Source organism: Phyllobates terribilis, unplaced genomic scaffold (assembly GCF_046119375.1).
Source record: "Phyllobates terribilis strain yellow unplaced genomic scaffold, ASM4611937v1 Scaffold_34__1_contigs__length_13252353, whole genome shotgun sequence".
Lineage (NCBI taxonomy): Eukaryota > Metazoa > Chordata > Amphibia > Anura > Dendrobatidae > Phyllobates > Phyllobates terribilis.
This window is the reverse complement of record NW_027362794.1, coordinates 3,034,150-3,060,477: the sequence shown is the minus strand read 5'-3', so window position 1 is coordinate 3,060,477 and position 26,328 is coordinate 3,034,150. Positions and strand designations below refer to the sequence as shown.

Sequence of the window (26,328 nt, the reverse complement as noted above, 5' to 3'; positions counted from 1 at the left end):
AGTACTAAATTTCACTAGGGGGGAATGTGACACCCCAGGGGTCTGGTTGCCACAGTGATAGAGATATTACGTCTGAGAGCAGGTGGGAGGTCCTTTGGTCAGGGATCCTGTGCATGCCACACCTCCTGCCCAGTCTTGGGAGGGGAAGAACTTCCCCTGTATAAACCCTGGGCTGAGGCAGGGTTAGTCAGACAAGGAGAGTGGAGACAAGAAGCAGCATAGGAAACAGCAGAGTTACAAGGAGTCAGGGGCTGGCAGCTGCAGAGCTCGCCCTGACTAAGAAGATTCTTTACCGGACCCGGAGTCCGAGGCTGTGGGGACTAACTCCTACCCAGCAGCAGAATCCGTCAGGCAGGGGATTTCAGGTCCTCTGGCCCAGAAGCCCGAAGGCACGGTCACACGCGTGGGACCAGCACCGCCATCGTGGAGCGGAAGCCATTAGAAGGCCCCGAGTCACCGGCCATACGGGTGAGCACCACACGGTACACTCAGGGACGTGGGCTACTTACATCAGCTTCTAGCAAGGTAGCCAGAAGAGTACAGTCAGTTTGGGAGGCCTACAACTACGCCTGGCCAGGGGAGATTTCATCTGCTCAAAGACTGACCAGGCCCCGTTTGCTAGCAAGTACTCCGGGAGGGTCTATCGTTGTTACCAGTAAAGACCCTGAACTACACCGTACCGTCTCTGAGTGGTTCCTGCTACCCCCATCATCCACGTCGGCTGCCCTGAGGCCATACCCCTCCCGTTGGGGGTTATACTATCACGCTGCACAATCCTACCACCGGCCTCAGCGGTCTGCCCTGCAGCAGCAGCTCCCTGGCTGCACTCAACGGGTGGCGTAGTCATCAACCATTTACCGCTAACAGACTGCCGTCCAGTTTGACTCCCTGGGTACGGACCGGGTCACCGCCACGAGACTACAACCCTCAACAGATCCGGCTCCGGGTAAGCTCACGCGTGGTCAACGCAGCGCGACACAGGCCCAGGGGCGCGTCACAGGCATTAAATGAAAGAAGTCAGTGTTCCAGCAGAGGGAGACAACGTTTCAGAAAAGGCATTGTAGCAAACCAAAAAAGACATTTTAAGCGCAGCAGAGTAACCAGCTCACATACCTGTTAGCTCAGGTGAGTTTAAAAGGCTGCTGTTGATAACAAGGGCATTTGCTAAATAGATGGTGTGTGTGCAACAATATACTGAAAGGTCAATTATATTGTGCAGCTTATCTCACCACCTGTAGTTATTTAGGTGAAAGCTCCAAAATGCTTGCCTAATATGTCTGTTTATCCAAAAGGAAGTATAGAGGGAGAGCTAGATAGATAGCATTGCATTACATTACATGGCAATGCAATGCACAGTTGCTGAAGTTGAACCAAAATGAGCTTGTCATCTGGCTTCTGCAACTTTTAACATGAAAAATCCAATGAGGAGAAGAAAAGCAAAGCCAAAGAGTCCATCCCAAAATCCGACAAACAAGCCAAATGAACAAAAAGCATTGAATTCAATTCTTTCTGATTTTAGAAACTGCATTAAAGAAGGGGTGCACCGGTCCTGGAGATACTGCAATACCAGGTCAATGCGTGGAGTGGACAGAGCAAGCTCTTTTTCCATCTCCCTGTTCTAAAAATCCATTTAATATATGGTCCCCAGATAGGGGACGTATCAGATATTAAACTGATAAGAACAGATACTACACTTGATCTTAGCCAAAAGGCCGAGAAGCGATAACCAGAATTGGTTTCCGACTACGGTGCCACCCAAGGATTCTGAAAAGTCCATTTGTGGAGATGGCCACCTGGACTCCCGTTAAGAAGACATGCTGTCAACCTCTAGATCCCTCACATGCCTGCACTTTTCGGCTTGCTGCTGCTGCAATCCACGCGTTTTAGATCTGCATAACTCCACCTCTTTTAGCACAGTACCCTCAACCCCCGGCTGTTCCCACCCGCCTCAACACCGTTGGAAGGGAGGAGAACCAATTAAGGCGGGGGGGGGGGGTGGAACGAGCAGCTGTCTACCCTTAGCAGGAGGGTTGCTGATTAATTACCTCTCCTGCTGCTGCTGCTGCTGGCTGTCCAGCAGCAGACTGAAGGTGGCTGCTGCTGTGCGCAGGTATATAAAGGCTCAGAGCCTATTATGACACGCGCAGCCAGCGTTCCATTGCCACATTCCGTCTACTGCAGGCGGGATACCTGGATGGCTGAATGTCACTGAGAAGCTCACAGAGACCGCCATAAGCAACAGTTTAAAAGAATGCCACAGACTAATCAACCAAACTTTTTGGGTTGGTTTCTCTTTTATAATCTGCAGGCATTAAATGAAAGAAGTCAGTGTTCCAGCAGAGGGAGACAACGTTTCAGAAAAGGCATTGTAGCAAACCAAAAAAGAAATTTTAAGCGCAGCAGAGTAACCAGCTCACATACCTGTTAGCTCAGGTGAGTTTAAAAGGCTGCTGTTGATAACAAGGGCATTTGTTAAATAGATGGTGTGTGTGCAACAATATACTGAAAGGTCAATTATATTGTGCAGCTTATCTCACCACCTGTAGTTATTTAGGTGAAAGCTCCAAAATGCTTGCCTAATATGTCTGTTTATCCAAAAGGAAGTATAGAGGGAGAGCTAGATAGATAGCATTGCATTACATTACATGGCAATGCAATGCACAGTTGCTGAAGTTGAACCAAAATGAGCTTGTCATCTGGCTTCTGCAACTTTTAACATGAAAAATCCAATGAGGAGAAGAAAAGCAAAGCCAAAGAGTCCATCCCAAAATCCGACAAACAAGCCAAATGAACAAAAAGCATTGAATTCAATTCTTTCTGATTTTGGAAACTGCATTAAAGAAGGGGTGCACCGGTCCTGGAGATACTGCAATACCAGGTCAATGCGTGGAGTGGACAGAGCAAGCTCTTTTTCCATCTCCCTGTTCTAAAAATCCATTTAATATATGGTCCCCAGATAGGGGACGTATCAGATATTAAACTGATAAGAACAGATACTACACTTGATCTTAGCCAAAAGGCCGAGAAGCGATAACCAGAATTGGTTTCCGACTACGGTGCCACCCAAGGATTCTGAAAAGTCCATTTGTGGAGATGGCCACCTGGACTCCCGTTAAGAAGACATGCTGTCAACCTCTAGATCCCTCACATGCCTGCACTTTTCGGCTTGCTGCTGCTGCAATCCACGCGTTTTAGATCTGCATAACCCACCTCTTTTAGCACAGTACCCTCAACCACCGGCTGTTCCCACCCGCCTCAACACCGTTGGAAGGGAGGAGAACCAATTAAGGCGGGGGGGGGGTGGAACGAGCAGCTGTCTACCCTTAGCAGGAGGGTTGCTGATTAATTACCTCTCCTGCTGCTGCTGCTGCTGGCTGTCCAGCAGCAGACTGAAGGTGGCTGCTGCTGTGCACAGGTATATAAAGGCTCAGAGCCTATTATGACACGCGCAGCCAGCGTTCCATTGCCACATTCCGTCTACTGCAGGCGGGATACCTGGATGGCTGAATGTCACTGAGAAGCTCACAGAGACCGCCATAAGCAACAGTTTAAAAGAATGCCACAGACTAATCAACCAAACTTTTTGGGTTGGTTTCTCTTTTATAGTCTGCAGGCATTAAATGAAAGAAGTCAGTGTTCCAGCAGAGGGAGACAACGTTTCAGAAAAGGCATTGTAGCAAACCAAAAAAGAAATTTTAAGCGCAGCAGAGTAACCAGCTCACATACCTGTTAGCTCAGGTGAGTTTAAAAGGCTGCTGTTGATAACAAGGGCATTTGCTAAATAGATGGTGTGTGTGCAACAATATACTGAAAGGTCAATTATATTGTGCAGCTTATCTCACCACCTGTAGTTATTTAGGTGAAAGCTCCAAAATGCTTGCCTAATATGTCTGTTTATCCAAAAGGAAGTATAGAGGGAGAGCTAGATAGATAGCATTGCATTACATTACATGGCAATGCAATGCACAGTTGCTGAAGTTGAACCAAAATGAGCTTGTCATCTGGCTTCTGCAACTTTTAACATGAAAAATCCAATGAGGAGAAGAAAAGCAAAGCCAAAGAGTCCATCCCAAAATCCGACAAACAAGCCAAATGAACAAAAAGCATTGAATTCAATTCTTTCTGATTTTAGAAACTGCATTAAAGAAGGGGTGCACCGGTCCTGGAGATACTGCAATACGAGGTCAATGCGTGGAGTGGACAGAGCAAGCTCTTTTTCCATCTCCCTGTTCTAAAAATCCATTTAATATATGGTCCCCAGATAGGGGACGTATCAGATATTAAACTGATAAGAACAGATACTACACTTGATCTTAGCCAAAAGGCCGAGAAGCGATAACCAGAATTGGTTTCCGACTACGGTGCCACCCAAGGATTCTGAAAAGACCATTTGTGGAGATGGCCACCTGGACTCCCGTTAAGAAGACATGCTGTCAACCTCTAGATCCCTCACATGCCTGCACTTTTCGGCTTGCTGCTGCTGCAATCCACGCGTTTTAGATCTGCATAACTCCACCTCTTTTAGCACAGTACCCTCAACCCCCGGCTGTTCCCACCCGCCTCAACACCGTTGGAAGGGAGGAGAACCAATTAAGGCGGGGGGGGGGGGGTGGAACGAGCAGCTGTCTACCCTTAGCAGGAGGGTTGCTGATTAATTACCTCTCCTGCTGCTGCTGCTGCTGGCTGTCCAGCAGCAGACTGAAGGTGGCTGCTGCTGTGCGCAGGTATATAAAGGCTCAGAGCCTATTATGACACGCGCAGCCAGCGTTCCATTGCCACATTCCGTCTACTGCAGGCGGGATACCTGGATGGCTGAATGTCACTGAGAAGCTCACAGAGACCGCCATAAGCAACAGTTTAAAAGAATGCCACAGACTAATCAACCAAACTTTTTGGGTTGGTTTCTCTTTTATAGTCTGCAGGCATTAAATGAAAGAAGTCAGTGTTCCAGCAGAGGGAGACAACGTTTCAGAAAAGGCATTGTAGCAAACCAAAAAAGAAATTTTAAGCGCAGCAGAGTAACCAGCTCACATACCTGTTAGCTCAGGTGAGTTTAAAAGGCTGCTGTTGATAACAAGGGCATTTGCTAAATAGATGGTGTGTGTGCAACAATATACTGAAAGGTCAATTATATTGTGCAGCTTATCTCACCACCTGTAGTTATTTAGGTGAAAGCTCCAAAATGCTTGCCTAATATGTCTGTTTATCCAAAAGGAAGTATAGAGGGAGAGCTAGATAGATAGCATTGCATTACATTACATGGCAATGCAATGCACAGTTGCTGAAGTTGAACCAAAATGAGCTTGTCATCTGGCTTCTGCAACTTTTAACATGAAAAATCCAATGAGGAGAAGAAAAGCAAAGCCAAAGAGTCCACCCCAAAATCCGACAAACAAGCCAAATGAACAAAAAGCATTGAATTCAATTCTTTCTGATTTTAGAAACTGCATTAAAGAAGGGGTGCACCGGTCCTGGAGATACTGCAATACCAGGTCAATGCGTGGAGTGGACAGAGCAAGCTCTTTTTCCATCTCCCTGTTCTAAAAGTCCATTTAATATATGGTCCCCAGATAGGGGACGTATCAGATATTAAACTGATAAGAACAGATACTACACTTGATCTTAGCCAAAAGGCCGAGAAGCGATAACCAGAATTGGTTTCCGACTACGGTGCCACCCAAGGATTCTGAAAAGTCCATTTGTGGAGATGGCCACCTGGACTCCCGTTAAGAAGACATGCTGTCAACCTCTAGATCCCTCACATGCCTGCACTTTTCGGCTTGCTGCTGCTGCAATCCACGCGTTTTAGATCTGCATAACTCCACCTCTTTTAGCACAGTACCCTCAACCCCCGGCTGTTCCCACCCGCCTCAACACCGTTGGAAGGGAGGAGAACCAATTAAGGCGGGGGGGGGGGTGGAACGAGCAGCTGTCTACCCTTAGCAGGAGGGTTGCTGATTAATTACCTCTCCTGCTGCTGCTGCTGCTGGCTGTCCAGCAGCAGACTGAAGGTGGCTGCTGCTGTGCGCAGGTATAAAGGCTCAGAGCCTATTATGACACGCGCAGCCAGCGTTCCATTGCCACATTCCGTCTACTGCAGGCGGGATACCTGGATGGCTGAATGTCACTGAGAAGCTCACAGAGACCGCCATAAGCAACAGTTTAAAAGAATGCCACAGACTAATCAACCAAACTTTTTGGGTTGGTTTCTCTTTTATAGTCTGCAGGCATTAAATGAAAGAAGTCAGTGTTCCAGCAGAGGGAGACAACGTTTCAGAAAAGGCATTGTAGCAAACCAAAAAAGAAATTTTAAGCGCAGCAAAGTAACCAGCTCACATACCTGTTAGCTCAGGTGAGTTTAAAAGGCTGCTGTTGATAACAAGGGCATTTGCTAAATAGATGGTGTGTGTGCAACAATATACTGAAAGGTCAATTATATTGTGCAGCTTATCTCACCACCTGTAGTTATTTAGGTGAAAGCTCCAAAATGCTTGCCTAATATGTCTGTTTATCCAAAAGGAAGTATAGAGGGAGAGCTAGATAGATAGCATTGCATTACATTACATGGCAATGCAATGCACAGTTGCTGAAGTTGAACCAAAATGAGCTTGTCATCTGGCTTCTGCAACTTTTAACATGAAAAATCCAATGAGGAGAAGAAAAGCAAAGCCAAAGAGTCCATCCCAAAATCCGACAAACAAGCCAAATGAACAAAAAGCATTGAATTCAATTCTTTCTGATTTTAGAAACTGCATTAAAGAAGGGGTGCACCGGTCCTGGAGATACTGCAATACCAGGTCAATGCGTGGAGTGGACAGAGCAAGCTCTTTTTCCATCTCCCTGTTCTAAAAATCCATTTAATATATGGTCCCCAGATAGGGGACGTATCAGATATTAATCTGATAAGAACAGATACTACACTTGATCTTAGCCAAAAGGCCGAGAAGCGATAACCAGAATTGGTTTCCGACTACGGTGCCACCCAAGGATTCTGAAAAGACCATTTGTGGAGATGGCCACCTGGACTCCCGTTAAGAAGACATGCTGTCAACCTCTAGATCCCTCACATGCCTGCACTTTTCGGCTTGCTGCTGCTGCAATCCACGCGTTTTAGATCTGCATAACTCCACCTCTTTTAGCACAGTACCCTCAACCCCCGGCTGTTCCCACCCGCCTCAACACCGTTGGAAGGGAGGAGAACCAATTAAGGCGGGGGGGTGGAACGAGCAGCTGTCTACCCTTAGCAGGAGGGTTGCTGATTAATTACCTCTCCTGCTGCTGCTGCTGCTGGCTGTCCAGCAGCAGACTGAAGGTGGCTGCTGCTGTGCGCAGGTATATAAAGGCTCAGAGCCTATTATGACACGTGCAGCCAGCGTTCCATTGCCACATTCCGTCTACTGCAGGCGGGATACCTGGATGGCTGAATGTCACTGAGAAGCTCACAGAGACCGCCATAAGCAACAGTTTAAAAGAATGCCACAGACTAATCAAGCAAATTTTTGGGTTGGTTTCTCTTTTATAGTCTGCAGGCATTAAATGAAAGAGGTCAGTGTTCCAGCAGAGGGAGACAACGTTTCAGAAAAGGCATTGTAGCAAACCAAAAAAGAAATTTTAAGCGCAGCAGAGTAACCAGCGCACATACCTGTTAGCTCAGGTGAGTTTAAAAGGCTGCTGTTGATAACAAGGGCATTTGCTAAATAGATGGTGTGTGTGCAACAATATACTGAAAGGTCAATTATATTGTGCAGCTTATCTCACCACCTGTAGTTATTTAGGTGAAAGCTCCAAAATGCTTGCCTAATATGTCTGTTTATCCAAAAGGAAGTATAGAGGGAGAGCTAGATAGATAGCATTGCGTTACATTACATGGCAATGCAATGCACAGTTGCTGAAGTTGAACCAAAATGAGCGTGTCATCTGGCTTCTGCAACTTTTAACATGAAAAATCCAATGAGGAGAAGAAAAGCAAAGCCAAAGAGTCCATCCCAAAATCCGACAAACAAGCCAAATGAACAAAAAGCATTGAATTCAATTCTTTCTGATTTTAGAAACTGCATTAAAGAAGGGGTGCACCGGTCCTGGAGATACTGCAATACCAGGTCAATGCGTGGAGTGGACAGAGCAAGCTCTTTTTCCATCTCCCTGTTCTAAAAATCCATTTAATATATGGTCCCCAGATAGGGGACGTATCAGATATTAAACTGATAAGAACAGATACTACACTTGATCTTAGCCAAAAGGCCGAGAAGCGATAACCAGAATTGGTTTCCGACTACGGTGCCACCCAAGGATTCTGAAAAGTCCATTTGTGGAGATGGCCACCTGGACTCCCGTTAAGAAGACATGCTGTCAACCTCTAGATCCCTCACATGCCTGCACTTTTCGGCTTGCTGTTGCTGCAATCCACGCGTTTTAGATCTGCATAACTCCACCTCTTTTAGCACAGTACCCTCAACCCCCGGCTGTTCCCACCCGCCTCAACACCGTTGGAAGGGAGGAGAACCAATTAAGGCGGGGGGGGGGTGGAACGAGCAGCTGTCTACCCTTAGCAGGAGGGTTGCTGATTAATTACCTCTCCTGCTGCTGCTGCTGCTGGCTGTCCAGCAGCAGACTGAAGGTGGCTGCTGCTGTGCGCAGGTATATAAAGGCTCAGAGCCTATTATGACACGCGCAGCCAGCGTTCCATTGCCACATTCCGTCTACTGCAGGCGGGATACCTGGATGGCTGAATGTCACTGAGAAGCTCACAGAGACCGCCATAAGCAACAGTTTAAAAGAATGCCACAGACTAATCAACCAAACTTTTTGGGTTGGTTTCTCTTTTATAGTCTGCAGGCATTAAATGAAAGAAGTCAGTGTTCCAGCAGAGGGAGACAACGTTTCAGAAAAGGCATTGTAGCAAACCAAAAAAGAAATTTTAAGCGCAGCAGAGTAACCAGCTCACATACCTGTTAGCTCAGGTGAGTTTAAAAGGCTGCTGTTGATAACAAGGGCATTTGCTAAATAGATGGTGTGTGTGCAACAATATACTGAAAGGTCAATTATATTGTGCAGCTTATCTCACCACCTGTAGTTATTTAGGTGAAAGCTCCAAAATGCTTGCCTAATATGTCTGTTTATCCAAAAGGAAGTATAGAGGGAGAGCTAGATAGATAGCATTGCATTACATTACATGGCAATGCAATGCACAGTTGCTGAAGTTGAACCAAAATGAGCTTGTCATCTGGCTTCTGCAACTTTTAACATGAAAAATCCAATGAGGAGAAGAAAAGCAAAGCCAGAGTCCATCCCAAAATCCGACAAACAAGCCAAATGAACAAAAAGCATTGAATTCAATTCTTTCTGATTTTAGAAACTGCATTAAAGAAGGGGTGCACCGGTCCTGGAGATACTGCAATACCAGGTCAATGCGTGGAGTGGACAGAGCAAGCTCTTTTTCCATCTCCCTGTTCTAAAAATCCATTTAATATATGGTCCCCAGATAGGGGACGTATCAGATATTAAACTGATAAGAACAGATACTACACTTGATCTTAGCCAAAAGGCCGAGAAGCGATAACCAGAATTGGTTTCCGACTACGGTGCCACCCAAGGATTCTGAAAAGTCCATTTGTGGAGATGGCCACCTGGACTCCCGTTAAGAAGACATGCTGTCAACCTCTAGATCCCTCACATGCCTGCACTTTTCGGCTTGCTGCTGCTGCAATCCACGCGTTTTAGATCTGCATAACTCCACCTCTTTTAGCACAGTACCCTCAACCCCCGGCTGTTCCCACCCGCCTCAACACCGTTGGAAGGGAGGAGAACCAATTAAGGCGGGGGGGGGGTGGAACGAGCAGCTGTCTACCCTTAGCAGGAGGGTTGCTGATTAATTACCTCTCCTGCTGCTGCTGCTGCTGGCTGTCCAGCAGCAGACTGAAGGTGGCTGCTGCTGTGCGCAGGTATATAAAGGCTCAGAGCCTATTATGACACGCGCAGCCAGCGTTCCATTGCCACATTCCGTCTACTGCAGGCGGGATACCTGGATGGCTGAATGTCACTGAGAAGCTCACAGAGACCGCCATAAGCAACAGTTTAAAAGAATGCCACAGACTAATCAACCAAACTTTTTGGGTTGGTTTCTCTTTTATAGTCTGCAGGCATTAAATGAAAGAAGTCAGTGTTCCAGCAGAGGGAGACAACGTTTCAGAAAAGGCATTGTAGCAAACCAAAAAAGAAATTTTAAGCGCAGCAGAGTAACCAGCTCACATACCTGTTAGCTCAGGTGAGTTTAAAAGGCTGCTGTTGATAACAAGGGCATTTGCTAAATAGATGGTGTGTGTGCAACAATATACTGAAAGGTCAATTATATTGTGCAGCTTATCTCACCACCTGTAGTTATTTAGGTGAAAGCTCCAAAATGCTTGCCTAATATGTCTGTTTATCCAAAAGGAAGTATAGATGGAGAGCTAGATAGATAGCATTGCATTACATTACATGGCAATGCAATGCACAGTTGCTGAAGTTGAACCAAAATGAGCTTGTCATCTGGATTCTGCAACTTTTAACATGAAAAATCCAATGAGGAGAAGAAAAGTAAAGCCAAAGAGTCCATCCCAAAATCCGACAAACAAGCCAAATGAACAAAAAGCATTGAATTCAATTCTTTCTGATTTTAGAAACTGCATTAAAGAAGGGGTGCACCGGTCCTGGAGATACTGCAATACCAGGTCAATGCGTGGAGTGGACAGAGCAAGCTCTTTTTCCATCTCCCTGTTCTAAAAATCCATTTAATATATGGTCCCCAGATAGGGGACGTATCAGATATTAAACTGATAAGAACAGATACTACACTTGAACTTAGCCAAAAGGCCGAGAAGCGATAACCAGAATTGGTTTCCGACTACGGTGCCACCCAAGGATTCTGAAAAGTCCATTTGTGGAGATGGCCACCTGGACTCCCGTTAAGAAGACATGCTGTCAACCTCTAGATCCCTCACATGCCTGCACTTTTCGGCTTGCTGCTGCTGCAATCCACGCGTTTTAGATCTGCATAACTCCACCTCTTTTAGCACAGTACCCTCAACCCCCGGCTGTTCCCACCCGCCTCAACACCGTTGGAAGGGAGGAGAACCAATTAAGGCGGGGGGGGGTGGAGCGAGCAGCTGTCTACCCTTAGCAGGAGGGTTGCTGATTAATTACCTCTCCTGCTGCTGCTGCTGCTGGCTGTCCAGCAGCAGACTGAAGGTGGTTGCTGCTGTGCGCAGGTATATAAAGGCTCAGAGCCTATTATGACACGCGCAGCCAGCGTTCCATTGCCACATTCCGTCTACTGCAGGCGGGATACCTGGATGGCTGAATGTCACTGAGAAGCTCACAGAGACCGCCATAAGCAACAGTTTAAAAGAATGCCACAGACTAATCAACCAAACTTTTTGGGTTGGTTTCTCTTTTATAGTCTGCAGGCATTAAATGAAAGAAGTCAGTGTTCCAGCAGAGGGAGACAACGTTTCAGAAAAGGCATTGTAGCAAACCAAAAAAGAAATTTTAAGCGCAGCAGAGTAACCAGCTCACATACCTGTTAGCTCAGGTGAGTTTAAAAGGCTGCTGTTGATAACAAGGGCATTTGCTAAATAGATGGTGTGTGTGCAACAATATACTGAAAGGTCAATTATATTGTGCAGCTTATCTCACCACCTGTAGTTATTTAGGTGAAAGCTCCAAAATGCTTGCCTAATATGTCTGTTTATCCAAAAGGAAGTATAGAGGGAGAGCTAGATAGATAGCATTGCATTACATTACATGGCAATGCAATGCACAGTTGCTGAAGTTGAACCAAAATGAGCTTGTCATCTGGCTTCTGCAACTTTTAACATGAAAAATCCAATGAGGAGAAGAAAAGCAAAGCCAAAGAGTCCATCCCAAAATCCGACAAACAAGCCAAATGAACAAAAAGCATTGAATTCAATTCTTTCTGATTTTAGAAACTGCATTAAAGAAGGGGTGCACCGGTCCTGGAGATACTGCAATACCAGGTCAATGCGTGGAGTGGACAGAGCAAGCTCTTTTTCCATCTCCCTGTTCTAAAAATCCATTTAATATATGGTCCCCAGATAGGGGACGTATCAGATATTAAACTGATAAGAACAGATACTACACTTGATCTTAGCCAAAAGGCCGAGAAGCGATAACCAGAATTGGTTTCCGACTACGGTGCCACCCAAGGATTCTGAAAAGTCCATTTGTGGAGATGGCCACCTGGACTCCCGTTAAGAAGACATGCTGTCAACCTCTAGATCCCTCACATGCCTGCACTTTTCGGCTTGCTGCTGCTGCAATCCACGCGTTTTAGATCTGCATAACTCCACCTCTTTTAGCACAGTACCCTCAACCCCCGGCTGTTCCCACCCGCCTCAACACCGTTGGAAGGGAGGAGAACCAATTAAGGCGGGGGGGGGGTGGAACGAGCAGCTGTCTACCCTTAGCAGGAGGGTTGCTGATTAATTACCTCTCCTGCTGCTGCTGCTGCTGGCTGTCCAGCAGCAGACTGAAGGTGGCTGCTGCTGTGCGCAGGTATATAAAGGCTCAGAGCCTATTATGACACGCGCAGCCAGCGTTCCATTGCCACATTCCGTCTACTGCAGGCGGGATACCTGGATGGCTGAATGTCACTGAGAAGCTCACAGAGACCGCCATAAGCAACAGTTTAAAAGAATGCCACAGACTAATCAACCAAACTTTTTGGGTTGGTTTCTCTTTTATAGTCTGCAGGCATTAAATGAAAGAAGTCAGTGTTCCAGCAGAGGGAGACAACGTTTCAGAAAAGGCATTGTAGCAAACCAAAAAAGAAATTTTAAGCGCAGCAGAGTAACCAGCTCACATACCTGTTTGCTCAGGTGAGTTTAAAAGGCTGCTGTTGATAACAAGGGCATTTGCTAAATAGATGGTGTGTGTGCAACAATATACTGAAAGGTCAATTATATTGTGCAGCTTATCTCACCACCTGTAGTTATTTAGGTGAAAGCTCCAAAATGCTTGCCTAATATGTCTGTTTATCCAAAAGGAAGTATAGAGGGAGAGCTAGATAGATAGCATTGCATTACATTACATGGCAATGCAATGCACAGTTGCTGAAGTTGAACCAAAATGAGCTTGTCATCTGGCTTCTGCAACTTTTAACATGAAAAATCCAATGAGAAGAAAAGCAAAGCCAAAGAGTCCATCCCAAAATCCGACAAACAAGCCAAATGAACAAAAAGCATTGAATTCAATTCTTTCTGATTTTAGAAACTGCATTAAAGAAGGGGTGCACCGGTCCTGGAGATACTGCAATACCAGGTCAATGCGTGGAGTGGACAGAGCAAGCTCTTTTTCCATCTCCCTGTTCTAAAAATCCATTTAATATATGGTCCCCAGATAGGGGACGTATCAGATATTAAACTGATAAGAACAGATACTACACTTGATCTTAGCCAAAAGGCCGAGAAGTGATAACCAGAATTGGTTTCCGACTACGGTGCCACCCAAGGATTCTGAAAAGTCCATTTGTGGAGATGGCCACCTGGACTCCCGTTAAGAAGACATGCTGTCAACCTCTAGATCCCTCACATGCCTGCACTTTTCGGCTTGCTGCTGCTGCAATCCACGCGTTTTAGATCTGCATAACTCCACCTCTTTTAGCACAGTACCCTCAACCCCCGACTGTTCCCACCCGCCTCAACACCGTTGGAAGGGAGGAGAACCAATTAAGGCGGGGGGGGGGTGGAACGAGCAGCTGTCTACCCTTAGCAGGAGGGTTGCTGATTAATTACCTCTCCTGCTGCTGCTGCTGCTGCTGGCTGTCCAGCAGCAGACTGAAGGTGGCTGCTGCTGTGCGCAGGTATATAAAGGCTCAGAGCCTATTATGACACGCGCAGCCAGCGTTCCATTGCCACATTCCGTCTACTGCAGGCGGGATACCTGGATGGCTGAATGTCACTGAGAAGCTCACAGAGACCGCCATAAGCAACAGTTTAAAAGAATGCCACAGACTAATCAACCAAACTTTTTGGGTTGGTTTCTCTTTTATAGTCTGCAGGCATTAAATGAAAGAAGTCAGTGTTCCAGCAGAGGGAGACAACGTTTCAGAAAAGGCATTGTAGCAAACCAAAAAAGAAATTTTAAGCGCAGCAGAGTAACCAGCTCACATACCTGTTAGCTCAGGTGAGTTTAAAAGGCTGCTGTTGATAACAAGGGCATTTGCTAAATAGATGGTGTGTGTGCAACAATATACTGAAAGGTCAATTATATTGTGCAGCTTATCTCACCACCTGTAGTTATTTAGGTGAAAGCTCCAAAATGCTTGCCTAATATGTCTGTTTATCCAAAAGGAAGTATAGAGGGAGAGCTAGATAGATAGCATTGCATTACATTACATGGCAATGCAATGCACAGTTGCTGAAGTTGAACCAAAATGAGCTTGTCATCTGGCTTCTGCAACTTTTAACATGAAAAATCCAATGAGGAGAAGAAAAGCAAAGCCAAAGAGTCCATCCCAAAATCCGACAAACAAGCCAAATGAACAAAAAGCATTGAATTCAATTCTTTCTGATTTTAGAAACTGCATTAAAGAAGGGGTGCACCGGTCCTGGAGATACTGCAATACCAGGTCAATGCGTGGAGTGGACAGAGCAAGCTCTTTTTCCATCTCCCTGTTCTAAAAATCCATTTAATATATGGTCCCCAGATAGGGGACGTATCAGATATTAAACTGATAAGAACAGATACTACACTTGATCTTAGCCAAAAGGCCGAGAAGCGATAACCAGAATTGGTTTCCGACTACGGTGCCACCCAAGGATTCTGAAAAGTCCATTTGTGGAGATGGCCACCTGGACTCCCGTTAAGAAGACATGCTGTCAACCTCTAGATCCCTCACATGCCTGCACTTTTCGGCTTGCTGCTGCTGCAATCCACGCGTTTTAGATCTGCATAACTCCACCTCTTTTAGCACAGTACCCTCAACCCCCGGCTGTTCCCACCCGCCTCAACACCGTTGGAAGGGAGGAGAACCAATTAAGGCGGGGGTGGGGGGTGGAACGAGCAGCTGTCTACCCTTAGCAGGAGGGTTGCTGATTAATTACCTCTCCTGCTGCTGCTGCTGCTGGCTGTCCAGCAGCAGACTGAAGGTGGCTGCTGCTGTGCGCAGGTATATAAAGGCTCAGAGCCTATTATGACACGCGCAGCCAGCGTTCCATTGCCACATTCCGTCTACTGCAGGCGGGATACCTGGATGGCTGAATGTCACTGAGAAGCTCACAGAGACCGCCATAAGCAACAGTTTAAAAGAATGCCACAGACTAATCAACCAAACTTTTTGGGTTGGTTTCTCTTTTATAGTCTGCAGGCATTAAATGAAAGAAGTCAGTGTTCCAGCAGAGGGAGACAACGTTTCAGAAAAGGCATTGTAGCAAACCAAAAAAGAAATTTTAAGCGCAGCAGAGTAACCAGCTCACATACCTGTTTGCTCAGGTGAGTTTAAAAGGCTGCTGTTGATAACAAGGGCATTTGCTAAATAGATGGTGTGTGTGCAACAATATACTGAAAGGTCAATTATATTGTGCAGCTTATCTCACCACCTGTAGTTATTTAGGTGAAAGCTCCAAAATGCTTGCCTAATATGTCTGTTTATCCAAAAGGAAGTATAGAGGGAGAGCTAGATAGATAGCATTGCATTACATTACATGGCAATGCAATGCACAGTTGCTGAAGTTGAACCAAAATGAGCTTGTCATCTGGCTTCTGCAACTTTTAACATGAAAAATCCAATGAGAAGAAAAGCAAAGCCAAAGAGTCCATCCCAAAATCCGACAAACAAGCAAAATGAACAAAAAGCATTGAATTCAATTCTTTCTGATTTTAGAAACTGCATTAAAGAAGGGGTGCACCGGTCCTGGAGATACTGCAATACCAGGTCAATGCGTGGAGTGGACAGAGCAAGCTCTTTTTCCATCTCCCTGTTCTAAAAATCCATTTAATATATGGTCCCCAGATAGGGGACGTATCAGATATTAAACTGATAAGAACAGATACTACACTTGATCTTAGCCAAAAGGCCGAGAAGCGATAACCAGAATTGGTTTCCGACTACGGTGCCACCCAAGGATTCTGAAAAGTCCATTTGTGGAGATGGCCACCTGGACTCCCGTTAAGAAGACATGCTGTCAACCTCTAGATCCCTCACATGCCTGCACTTTTCGGCTTGCTGCTGCTGCAATCCACGCGTTTTAGATCTGCATAACTCCACCTCTTTTAGCACAGTACCCTCAACCCCCGACTGTTCCCACCCGCCTCAACACCGTTGGAAGGGAGGAGAACCAATTAAGGCGGGGGGGGGGTGGAACGAGCAGCTGTCTACCCTTAGCAGGAGGGTTGCTGATTAATTACCTCTCCTGCTGCTGCTGCTGGCTGTCCAGCAGCAGACTGAAGGTGGCTGCTGCTGTGCTCAGGTATATAAAGGCTCAGAGCCTATTATGACACGCGCAGCCAGCGTTCCATTGCCACATTCCGTCTACTGCAGGCGGGATACCTGGATGGCTGAATGTCACTGAGAAGCTCACAGAGACCGCCATAAGCAACAGTTTAAAAGAATGCCACAGACTAATCAACCAAACTTTTTTGGTTGGTTTCTCTTTTATAGTCTGCAGGCATTAAATGAAAGAAGTCAGTGTTCCAGCAGAGGGAGACAACGTTTCAGAAAAGGCATTTTAGCAAACCAAAAAAGAAATTTTAAGCGCAGCAGAGTAACCAGCTCACATACCTGTTAGCTCAGGTGAGTTTAAAAGGCTGCTGTTGATAACAAGGGCATTTGCTAAATAGATGGTGAGTGTGCAACAATATACTGAAAGGTCAATTATATTGTGCAGCTTATCTCACCACCTGTAGTTATTTAGGTGAAAGCTCCAAAATGCTTGCCTAATATGTCTGTTTATCCAAAAGGAAGTATAGAGGGAGAGCTAGATAGATAGCATTGCATTACATTACATGGCAATGCAATGCACAGTTGCTGAAGTTGAACCAAAATGAGCTTGTCATCTGGCTTCTGCAACTTTTAACATGAAAAATCCAATGAGGAGAAGAAAAGCAAAGCCAGAGTCCATCCCAAAATCCGACAAACAAGCCAAATGAACAAAAAGCATTGAATTCAATTCTTTCTGATTTTAGAAACTGCATTAAAGAAGGGGTGCACCGGTCCTGGAGATACTGCAATACCAGGTCAATGCGTGGAGTGGACAGAGCAAGCTCTTTTTCCATCTCCCTGTTCTAAAAATCCATTTAATATATGGTCCCCAGATAGGGGACGTATCAGATATTAAACTGATAAGAACAGATACTACACTTGATCTTAGCCAAAAGGCCGAGAAGCGATAACCAGAATTGGTTTCCGACTACGGTGCCACCCAAGGATTCTGAAAAGTCCATTTGTGGAGATGGCCACCTGGACTCCCGTTAAGAAGACATGCTGTCAACCTCTAGATCCCTCACATGCCTGCACTTTTCGGCTTGCTGCTGCTGCAATCCACGCCTTTTAGATCTGCATAACTCCACCTCTTTTAGCACAGTACCCTCAACCCCCGGCTGTTCCCACCCGCCTCAACACCGTTGGAAGGGAGGAGAACCAATTAAGGCGGGGGGGGGGTGGAACGAGCAGCTGTCTACCCTTAGCAGGAGGGTTGCTGATTAATTACCTCTCCTGCTGCTGCTGCTGCTGGCTGTCCAGCAGCAGACTGAAGGTGGCTGCTGCTGTGCGCAGGTATATAAAGGCTCAGAGCCTATTATGACACGCGCAGCCAGCGTTCCATTGCCACATTCCGTCTACTGCAGGCGGGATACCTGGATGGCTGAATGTCACTGAGAAGCTCACAGAGACCGCCATAAGCAACAGTTTAAAAGAATGCCACAGACTAATCAACCAAACTTTTTGGGTTGGTTTCTCTTTTATAGTGTGCAGGCATTAAATGAAAGAAGTCAGTGTTCCAGCAGAGGGAGACAACGTTTCAGAAAAGGCATTGTAGCAAACCAAAAAAGAAATTTTAAGCGCAGCAGAGTAACCAGCTCACATACCTGTTAGCTCAGGTGAGTTTAAAAGGCTGCTGTTGATAACAAGGGCATTTGCTAAATAGATGGTGTGTGTGCAACAATATACTGAAAGTCAATTATATTGTGCAGCTTATCTCACCACCTGTAGTTATTTAGGTGAAAGCTCCAAAATGCTTGCCTAATATGTCTGTTTATCCAAAAGGAAGTATAGAGGGAGAGCTAGATAGATAGCATTGCATTACATTACATGGCAATGCAATGCACAGTTGCTGAAGTTGAACCAAAATGAGCTTGTCATCTGGCTTCTGCAACTTTTAACATGAAAAATCCAATGAGGAGAAGAAAAGCAAAGCCAGAGTCCATCCCAAAATCCGACAAACAAGCCAAATGAACAAAAAGCATTGAATTCAATTCTTTCTGATTTTAGAAACTGCATTAAAGAAGGGGTGCACCGGTCCTGGAGATACTGCAATACCAGGTCAATGCGTGGAGTGGACAGAGCAAGCTCTTTTTCCATCTCCCTGTTCTAAAAATCCATTTAATATATGGTCCCCAGATAGGGGACGTATCAGATATTAAACTGATAAGAACAGATACTACACTTGATCTTAGCCAAAAGGCCGAGAAGCGATAACCAGAATTGGTTTCCGACTACGGTGCCACCCAAGGATTCTGAAAAGTCCATTTGTGGAGATGGCCACCTGGACTCCCGTTAAGAAGACATGCTGTCAACCTCTAGATCCCTCACATGCCTGCACTTTTCGGCTTGCTGCTGCTGCAATCCACGCGTTTTAGATCTGCATAACTCCACCTCTTTTAGCACAGTACCCTCAACCCCCGGCTGTTCCCACCCGCCTCAACACCGTTGGAAGGGAGGAGAACCAATTAAGGCGGGGGGGGGCGGTGGAACGAGCAGCTGTCTACCCTTAGCAGGAGGGTTGCTGATTAATTACCTCTCCTGCTGCTGCTGCTGCTGGCTGTCCAGCAGCAGACTGAAGGTGGCTGCTGCTGTGCGCAGGTATATAAAGGCTCAGAGCCTATTATGACACGCGCAGCCAGCGTTCCATTGCCACATTCCGTCTACTGCAGGCGGGATACCTGGATGGCTGAATGTCACTGAGAAGCTCACAGAGACCGCCATAAGCAACAGTTTAAAAGAATGCCACAGACTAATCAACCAAACTTTTTGGGTTGGTTTCTCTTTTATAGTCTGCAGGCATTAAATGAAAGAAGTCAGTGTTCCAGCAGAGGGAGACAACGTTTCAGAAAAGGCATTGTAGCAAACCAAAAAAGAAATTTTAAGTGCAGCAGAGTAACCAGCTCACATACCTGTTAGCTCAGGTGAGTTTAAAAGGCTGCTGTTGATAACAAGGGCATTTGCTAAATAGATGGTGTGTGTGCAACAATATACTGAAAGGTCAATTATATTGTGCAGCTTATCTCACCACCTGTAGTTATTTAGGTGAAAGCTCCAAAATGCTTGCCTAATATGTCTGTTTATCCAAAAGGAAGTATAGAGGGAGAGCTAGATAGATAGCATTGCATTACATTACATGGCAATGCAATGCACAGTTGCTGAAGTTGAACCAAAATGAGCTTGTCATCTGGCTTCTGCAACTTTTAACATGAAAAATCCAATGAGGAGAAGAAAAGCAAAGCCAAAGAGTCCATCCCAAAATCCGACAAACAAGCCAAATGAACAAAAAGCATTGAATTCAATTCTTTCTGATTTTAGAAACTGCATTAAAGAAGGGGTGCACCGGTCCTGGAGATACTGCAATACCAGGTCAATGCGTGGAGTGGACAGAGCAAGCTCTTTTTCCATCTCCCTGTTCTAAAAATCCATTTAATATATGGTCCCCAGATAGGGGACGTATCAGATATTAAACTGATAAGAACAGATACTACACTTGATCTTAGCCAAAAGGCCGAGAAGCGATAACCAGAATTGGTTTCCGACTACGGTGCCACCCAAGGATTCTGAAAAGTCCATTTGTGGAGATGGCCACCTGGACTCCCGTTAAGAAGACATGCTGTCAACCTCTAGATCCCTCACATGCCTGCACTTTTCGGCTTGCTGCTGCTGCAATCCACGCGTTTTAGATCTGCATAACTCCACCTCTTTTAGCACAGTACCCTCAACCCCCGGCTGTTCCCACCCGCCTCAACACCGTTGGAAGGGAGGAGAACCAATTAAGGCGGGGGGGGGGGGTGGAACGAGCAGCTGTCTACCCTTAGCAGGAGGGTTGCTGATTAACTACCTCTCCTGCTGCTGCTGCTGCTGGCTGTCCAGCAGCAGACTGAAGGTGGCTGCTGCTGTGCGCAGGTATATAAAGGCTCAGAGCCTATTATGACACGCGCAGCCAGCGTTCCATTGCCACATTCCGTCTACTGCAGGCGGGATACCTGGATGGCTGAATGTCACTGAGAAGCTCACAGAGACCGCCATAAGCAACAGTTTAAAAGAATGCCACAGACTAATCAACCAAACTTTTTTGGTTGGTTTCTCTTTTATAGTCTGCAGGCATTAAATGAAAGAAGTCAGTGTTCCAGCAGAGGGAGACAACGTTTCAGAAAAGGCATTGTAGCAAACCAAAAAAGAAATTTTAAGCGCAGCAGAGTAACCAGCTCACATACCTGTTAGCTCAGGTGAGTTTAAAAGGCTGCTGTTGATAACAAGGGCATTTGCTAAATAGATGGTGTGTGTGCAACAATATACTGAAAGGTCAATTATATTGTGCAGCTTATCTCACCAACTGTAGTTATTTAGGTGAAAGCTCCAAAATGCTTGCCTAATATGTCTGTTTATCCAAAAGGAAGTATAGAGGGAGAGCTAGATAGATAGCATTGCATTACATTACAGGGCAATGCAATGCACAGTTGCTGAAGTTGAACCAAAATGAGCTTGTCATCTGGCTTCTGCATCTTTTAACATGAAAAATCCAATGAGGAGAAGAAAAGCAAAGCCAAAGAGTCCATCCCAAAATCCGACAAACAAGCCAAATGAACAAAAAGCATTGAATTCAATTCTTTCTGATTTTAGAAACTGCATTAAAGAAGGGGTGCACCGGTCCTGGAGATACTGCAATACCAGGTCAATGCGTGGAGTGGACAGAGCAAGCTCTTTTTCCATCTCCCTGTTCTAAAAATCCATTTAATATATGGTCCCCAGATAGGGGACGTATCAGATATTAAACTGATAAGAACAGATACTACACTTGATCTTAGCCAAAAGGCCGAGAAGCGATAACCAGAATTGGTTTCCGACTACGGTGCCACCCAAGGATTCTGAAAAGTCCATTTGTGGAGATGGCCACCTGGACTCCCGTTAAGAAGACATGCTGTCAACCTCTAGATCCCTCACATGCCTGCACTTTTCGGCTTGCTGCTGCTGCAATCCACGCGTTTTAGATCTGCATAACTCCACCTCTTTTAGCACAGTACCCTCAACCCCCGGCTGTTCCCACCCGCCTCAACACCGTTGGAAGGGAGGAGAACCAATTAAGGCGGGGGGGGGGTGGAACGAGCAGCTGTCTACCCTTAGCAGGAGGGTTGCTGATTAATTACCTCTCCTGCTGCTGCTGCTGCTGGCTGTCCAGCAGCAGACTGAAGGTGGCTGCTGCTGTGCGCAGGTATATAAAGGCTCAGAGCCTATTATGACACGCGCAGCCAGCGTTCCATTGCCACATTCCGTCTACTGCAGGCGGGATACCTGGATGGCTGAATGTCACTGAGAAGCTCACAGAGACCGCCATAAGCAACAGTTTAAAAGAATGCCACAGACTAATCAACCAAACTTTTTTGGTTGGTTTCTCTTTTATAGTCTGCAGGCATTAAATGAAAGCAGTCAGTGTTCCAGCAGAGGGAGACAACGTTTCAGAAAAGGCATTGTAGCAAACCAAAAAAGAAATTTTAAGCGCAGCAGAGTAACCAGCTCACATACCTGTTTGCTCAGGTGAGTTTAAAAGGCTGCTGTTGATAACAAGGGCATTTGCTAAATAGATGGTGTGTGTGCAACAATATACTGAAAGGTCAATTATATTGTGCAGCTTATCTCACCACCTGTAGTTATTTAGGTGAAAGCTCCAAAATGCTTGCCTAATATGTCTGTTTATCCAAAAGGAAGTATAGAGGGAGAGCTAGATAGATAGCATTGCATTACATTACATGGCAATGCAATGCACAGTTGCTGAAGTTGAACCAAAATGAGCTTGTCATCTGGCTTCTGCAACTTTTAACATGAAAAATCCAATGAGAAGAAAAGCAAAGCCAAAGAGTCCATCCCAAAATCCGACAAACAAGCCAAATGAACAAAAAGCATTGAATTCAATTCTTTCTGATTTTAGAAACTGCATTAAAGAAGGGGTGCACCGGTCCTGGAGATACTGCAATACCAGGTCAATGCGTGGAGTGGACAGAGCAAGCTCTTTTTCCATCTCCCTGTTCTAAAAATCCATTTAATATATGGTCCCCAGATAGGGGACGTATCAGATATTAAACTGATAAGAACAGATACTACACTTGATCTTAGCCAAAAGGCCGAGAAGTGATAACCAGAATTGGTTTCCGACTACGGTGCCACCCAAGGATTCTGAAAAGTCCATTTGTGGAGATGGCCACCTGGACTCCCGTTAAGAAGACATGCTGTCAACCTCTAGATCCCTCACATGCCTGCACTTTTCGGCTTGCTGCTGCTGCAATCCACGCGTTTTAGATCTGCATAACTCCACCTCTTTTAGCACAGTACCCTCAACCCCCGACTGTTCCCACCCGCCTCAACACCGTTGGAAGGGAGGAGAACCAATTAAGGCGGGGGGGGGGTGGAACGAGCAGCTGTCTACCCTTAGCAGGAGGGTTGCTGATTAATTACCTCTCCTGCTGCTGCTGCTGCTGCTGGCTGTCCAGCAGCAGACTGAAGGTGGCTGCTGCTGTGCGCAGGTATATAAAGGCTCAGAGCCTATTATGACACGCGCAGCCAGCGTTCCATTGCCACATTCCGTCTACTGCAGGCGGGATACCTGGATGGCTGAATGTCACTGAGAAGCTCACAGAGACCGCCATAAGCAACAGTTTAAAAGAATGCCACAGACTAATCAACCAAACTTTTTGGGTTGGTTTCTCTTTTATAGTCTGCAGGCATTAAATGAAAGAAGTCAGTGTTCCAGCAGAGGGAGACAACGTTTCAGAAAAGGCATTGTAGCAAACCAAAAAAGAAATTTTAAGCGCAGCAGAGTAACCAGCTCACATACCTGTTAGCTCAGGTGAGTTTAAAAGGCTGCTGTTGATAACAAGGGCATTTGCTAAATAGATGGTGTGTGTGCAACAATATACTGAAAGGTCAATTATATTGTGCAGCTTATCTCACCACCTGTAGTTATTTAGGTGAAAGCTCCAAAATGCTTGCCTAATATGTCTGTTTATCCAAAAGGAAGTATAGAGGGAGAGCTAGATAGATAGCATTGCATTACATTACATGGCAATGCAATGCACAGTTGCTGAAGTTGAACCAAAATGAGCTTGTCATCTGGCTTCTGCAACTTTTAACATGAAAAATCCAATGAGGAGAAGAAAAGCAAAGCCAAAGAGTCCATCCCAAAATCCGACAAACAAGCCAAATGAACAAAAAGCATTGAATTCAATTCTTTCTGATTTTAGAAACTGCATTAAAGAAGGGGTGCACCGGTCCTGGAGATACTGCAATACCAGGTCAATGCGTGGAGTGGACAGAGCAAGCTCTTTTTCCATCTCCCTGTTCCAAAAATCCATTTAATATATGGTCCCCAGATAGGGGACGTATCAGATATTAAACTGATAAGAACAGATACTACACTTGATCTTAGCCAAAAGGCCGAGAAGCGATAACCAGAATTGGTTTCCGACTACGGTGCCACCCAAGGATTCTGAAAAGTCCATTTGTGGAGATGGCCACCTGGACTCCCGTTAAGAAGACATGCTGTCAACCTCTAGATCCCTCACATGCCTGCACTTTTCGGCTTGCTGCTGCTGCAATCCACGCGTTTTAGATCTGCATAACTCCACCTCTTTTAGCACAGTACCCTCAACCCCCGGCTGTTCCCACCCGCCTCAACACCGTTGGAAGGGAGGAGAACCAATTAAGGCGGGGGTGGGGGGTGGAACGAGCAGCTGTCTACCCTTAGCAGGAGGGTTGCTGATTAATTACCTCTCCTGCTGCTGCTGCTGCTGGCTGTCCAGCAGCAGACTGAAGGTGGCTGCTGCTGTGCGCAGGTATATAAAGGCTCAGAGCCTATTATGACACGCGCAGCCAGCGTTCCATTGCCACATTCCGTCTACTGCAGGCGGGATACCTGGATGGCTGAATGTCACTGAGAAGCTCACAGAGACCGCCATAAGCAACAGTTTAAAAGAATGCCACAGACTAATCAACCAAACTTTTTGGGTTGGTTTCTCTTTTATAGTCTGCAGGCATTAAATGAAAGAAGTCAGTGTTCCAGCAGAGGGAGACAACGTTTCAGAAAAGGCATTGTAGCAAACCAAAAAAGAAATTTTAAGCGCAGCAGAGTAACCAGCTCACATACCTGTTTGCTCAGGTGAGTTTAAAAGGCTGCTGTTGATAACAAGGGCATTTGCTAAATAGATGGTGTGTGTGCAACAATATACTGAAAGGTCAATTATATTGTGCAGCTTATCTCACCACCTGTAGTTATTTAGGTGAAAGCTCCAAAATGCTTGCCTAATATGTCTGTTTATCCAAAAGGAAGTATAGAGGGAGAGCTAGATAGATAGCATTGCATTACATTACATGGCAATGCAATGCACAGTTGCTGAAGTTGAACCAAAATGAGCTTGTCATCTGGCTTCTGCAACTTTTAACATGAAAAATCCAATGAGAAGAAAAGCAAAGCCAAAGAGTCCATCCCAAAATCCGACAAACAAGCAAAATGAACAAAAAGCATTGAATTCAATTCTTTCTGATTTTAGAAACTGCATTAAAGAAGGGGTGCACCGGTCCTGGAGATACTGCAATACCAGGTCAATGCGTGGAGTGGACAGAGCAAGCTCTTTTTCCATCTCCCTGTTCTAAAAATCCATTTAATATATGGTCCCCAGATAGGGGACGTATCAGATATTAAACTGATAAGAACAGATACTACACTTGATCTTAGCCAAAAGGCCGAGAAGCGATAACCAGAATTGGTTTCCGACTACGGTGCCACCCAAGGATTCTGAAAAGTCCATTTGTGGAGATGGCTACCTGGACTCCCGTTAAGAAGACATGCTGTCAACCTCTAGATCCCTCACATGCCTGCACTTTTCGGCTTGCTGCTGCTGCAATCCACGCGTTTTAGATCTGCATAACTCCACCTCTTTTAGCACAGTACCCTCAACCCCCGACTGTTCCCACCCGCCTCAACACCGTTGGAAGGGAGGAGAACCAATTAAGGCGGGGGGGGGGTGGAACGAGCAGCTGTCTACCCTTAGCAGGAGGGTTGCTGATTAATTACCTCTCCTGCTGCTGCTGCTGGCTGTCCAGCAGCAGACTGAAGGTGGCTGCTGCTGTGCGCAGGTATATAAAGGCTCAGAGCCTATTATGACACGCGCAGCCAGCGTTCCATTGCCACATTCCGTCTACTGCAGGCGGGATACCTGGATGGCTGAATGTCACTGAGAAGCTCACAGAGACCGCCATAAGCAACAGTTTAAAAGAATGCCACAGACTAATCAACCAAACTTTTTGGGTTGGTTTCTCTTTTATAGTCTGCAGGCATTAAATGAAAGAAGTCAGTGTTCCAGCAGAGGGAGACAACGTTTCAGAAAAGGCATTGTAGCAAACCAAAAAAGAAATTTTAAGCGCAGCAGAGTAACCAGCTCACATACCTGTTAGCTCAGGTGAGTTTAAAAGGCTGCTGTTGATAACAAGGGCATTTGCTAAATAGATGGTGTGTGTGCAACAATATACTGAAAGGTCAATTATATTGTGCAGCTTATCTCACCACCTGTAGTTATTTAGGTGAAAGCTCCAAAATGCTTGCCTAATATGTCTGTTTATCCAAAAGGAAGTATAGAGGGAGAGCTAGATAGATAGCATTGCATTACATTACATGGCAATGCAATGCACAGTTGCTGAAGTTGAACCAAAATGAGCTTGTCATCTGGCTTCTGCAACTTTTAACATGAAAAATCCAATGAGGAGAAGAAAAGCAAAGCCAAAGAGTCCATCCCAAAATCCGACAAACAAGCCAAATGAACAAAAAGCATTGAATTCAATTCTTTCTGATTTTAGAAACTGCA

At 45.6% G+C, this 26,328-nt stretch overlaps 19 non-coding genes across 19 annotated transcripts; all 19 read right to left on the bottom strand.

Moving 5' to 3' along the window:
* Positions 1–1,533: 1,533 nt before the first annotated feature.
* On the bottom strand, positions 1,534–1,724 carry LOC141182276 (U2 spliceosomal RNA). The gene has a single exon (XR_012257658.1). It is a non-coding gene; the product is annotated as a U2 spliceosomal RNA (small nuclear RNA).
* A 1,117-nt stretch (positions 1,725–2,841) lies between these two features.
* Positions 2,842–3,032, bottom strand: LOC141182275 (U2 spliceosomal RNA). Its single transcript, XR_012257657.1, has one exon. It is a non-coding gene; the product is annotated as a U2 spliceosomal RNA (small nuclear RNA).
* A 1,114-nt stretch (positions 3,033–4,146) lies between these two features.
* On the bottom strand, positions 4,147–4,337 carry LOC141181820 (U2 spliceosomal RNA). Its single transcript, XR_012257361.1, has one exon. It is a non-coding gene; the product is annotated as a U2 spliceosomal RNA (small nuclear RNA).
* Positions 4,338–5,455: 1,118 nt separating this feature from the next.
* LOC141181606 (U2 spliceosomal RNA) lies at positions 5,456–5,646 on the bottom strand. Its single transcript, XR_012257167.1, has one exon. It is a non-coding gene; the product is annotated as a U2 spliceosomal RNA (small nuclear RNA).
* Positions 5,647–6,760: 1,114 nt separating this feature from the next.
* LOC141181570 (U2 spliceosomal RNA) lies at positions 6,761–6,951 on the bottom strand. Its single transcript, XR_012257134.1, has one exon. It is a non-coding gene; the product is annotated as a U2 spliceosomal RNA (small nuclear RNA).
* A 1,111-nt stretch (positions 6,952–8,062) lies between these two features.
* LOC141182274 (U2 spliceosomal RNA) lies at positions 8,063–8,253 on the bottom strand. Its single transcript, XR_012257656.1, has one exon. It is a non-coding gene; the product is annotated as a U2 spliceosomal RNA (small nuclear RNA).
* Positions 8,254–9,366: 1,113 nt separating this feature from the next.
* Positions 9,367–9,557, bottom strand: LOC141182273 (U2 spliceosomal RNA). Its single transcript, XR_012257655.1, has one exon. It is a non-coding gene; the product is annotated as a U2 spliceosomal RNA (small nuclear RNA).
* A 1,115-nt stretch (positions 9,558–10,672) lies between these two features.
* LOC141181842 (U2 spliceosomal RNA) lies at positions 10,673–10,863 on the bottom strand. The gene has a single exon (XR_012257381.1). It is a non-coding gene; the product is annotated as a U2 spliceosomal RNA (small nuclear RNA).
* Positions 10,864–11,977: 1,114 nt separating this feature from the next.
* On the bottom strand, positions 11,978–12,168 carry LOC141182272 (U2 spliceosomal RNA). Its single transcript, XR_012257654.1, has one exon. It is a non-coding gene; the product is annotated as a U2 spliceosomal RNA (small nuclear RNA).
* Positions 12,169–13,280: 1,112 nt separating this feature from the next.
* On the bottom strand, positions 13,281–13,471 carry LOC141181479 (U2 spliceosomal RNA). Its single transcript, XR_012257051.1, has one exon. It is a non-coding gene; the product is annotated as a U2 spliceosomal RNA (small nuclear RNA).
* A 1,118-nt stretch (positions 13,472–14,589) lies between these two features.
* LOC141182269 (U2 spliceosomal RNA) lies at positions 14,590–14,780 on the bottom strand. Its single transcript, XR_012257652.1, has one exon. It is a non-coding gene; the product is annotated as a U2 spliceosomal RNA (small nuclear RNA).
* Positions 14,781–15,894: 1,114 nt separating this feature from the next.
* On the bottom strand, positions 15,895–16,085 carry LOC141182268 (U2 spliceosomal RNA). The gene has a single exon (XR_012257651.1). It is a non-coding gene; the product is annotated as a U2 spliceosomal RNA (small nuclear RNA).
* A 1,110-nt stretch (positions 16,086–17,195) lies between these two features.
* Positions 17,196–17,386, bottom strand: LOC141182267 (U2 spliceosomal RNA). The gene has a single exon (XR_012257650.1). It is a non-coding gene; the product is annotated as a U2 spliceosomal RNA (small nuclear RNA).
* A 1,112-nt stretch (positions 17,387–18,498) lies between these two features.
* Positions 18,499–18,689, bottom strand: LOC141182266 (U2 spliceosomal RNA). The gene has a single exon (XR_012257649.1). It is a non-coding gene; the product is annotated as a U2 spliceosomal RNA (small nuclear RNA).
* A 1,117-nt stretch (positions 18,690–19,806) lies between these two features.
* LOC141182265 (U2 spliceosomal RNA) lies at positions 19,807–19,997 on the bottom strand. Its single transcript, XR_012257648.1, has one exon. It is a non-coding gene; the product is annotated as a U2 spliceosomal RNA (small nuclear RNA).
* A 1,117-nt stretch (positions 19,998–21,114) lies between these two features.
* Positions 21,115–21,305, bottom strand: LOC141182263 (U2 spliceosomal RNA). Its single transcript, XR_012257646.1, has one exon. It is a non-coding gene; the product is annotated as a U2 spliceosomal RNA (small nuclear RNA).
* Positions 21,306–22,417: 1,112 nt separating this feature from the next.
* Positions 22,418–22,608, bottom strand: LOC141181478 (U2 spliceosomal RNA). Its single transcript, XR_012257050.1, has one exon. It is a non-coding gene; the product is annotated as a U2 spliceosomal RNA (small nuclear RNA).
* A 1,118-nt stretch (positions 22,609–23,726) lies between these two features.
* Positions 23,727–23,917, bottom strand: LOC141181073 (U2 spliceosomal RNA). The gene has a single exon (XR_012256685.1). It is a non-coding gene; the product is annotated as a U2 spliceosomal RNA (small nuclear RNA).
* Positions 23,918–25,031: 1,114 nt separating this feature from the next.
* Positions 25,032–25,222, bottom strand: LOC141182262 (U2 spliceosomal RNA). Its single transcript, XR_012257645.1, has one exon. It is a non-coding gene; the product is annotated as a U2 spliceosomal RNA (small nuclear RNA).
* Positions 25,223–26,328: the final 1,106 nt, after the last annotated feature.